This window comes from Crocodylus porosus, unplaced genomic scaffold (genome assembly GCF_001723895.1).
Source record: "Crocodylus porosus isolate Cpor-Errol unplaced genomic scaffold, CroPor_comp1, whole genome shotgun sequence".
Classification (NCBI taxonomy): domain Eukaryota; kingdom Metazoa; phylum Chordata; order Crocodylia; family Crocodylidae; genus Crocodylus; species Crocodylus porosus.
In genome coordinates, this window is record NW_017728943.1 from 81,431,706 (window position 1) to 81,432,361 (window position 656).

Below are 656 nucleotides of genomic sequence, written 5' to 3' on the forward strand. Positions count from 1 at the left end.
TTCTGGCAGCACTCAATGCACTAACCAGGGGAAAACAAGGATCGTTGCAGCTCCACAGGTGGGGAGTTAGGGCAAAGCTTGGTTTGTATTAAGTAGAAACACCCCTCAATGCACACACGCATTGTGCTCATGGCTCCAGGTCCCAGCTCTGGTAGACCTTATCCCCTCACAGGGTGCTGGAAGCTCTTAGGCCTGGCTCCCAGCAAATCTCTCTTCCCCTGCACCCTGGCACACCCGCGGTGTCTTTTCCACCACGACCAACCCATTCCAACACAGAGACACGGCAAATATGACAGGTTCCTTTTTTTTTTTTCTTTCTTTTTTACACAAATATATACAAGGTATTATACACATCTCTACACAGACACAGTGCCAGTTAAAACACAGCTCTCTGCAGGGAGTGCCCAAGGTCTGTGCCCAACAGCCACTGCTGCCAGCATGGGCAGCCCTGTGCTACAGCCATATGTACAGGGTGACTAATGCCATCCCATCACCCTGTGGGGGAAAAGAAATGTAGGGCAGGTGAGCATGGCGATAAGGAGCCATGGACCAGAATGCCTGCTCCAGTCTAGATCCAGACCAGGAAACCCTTCATAAGGGAGCTGGTCTCATTTCTAGTCTGTCCTGGGGAGAAAAACAATCAAGGAAAACAACCC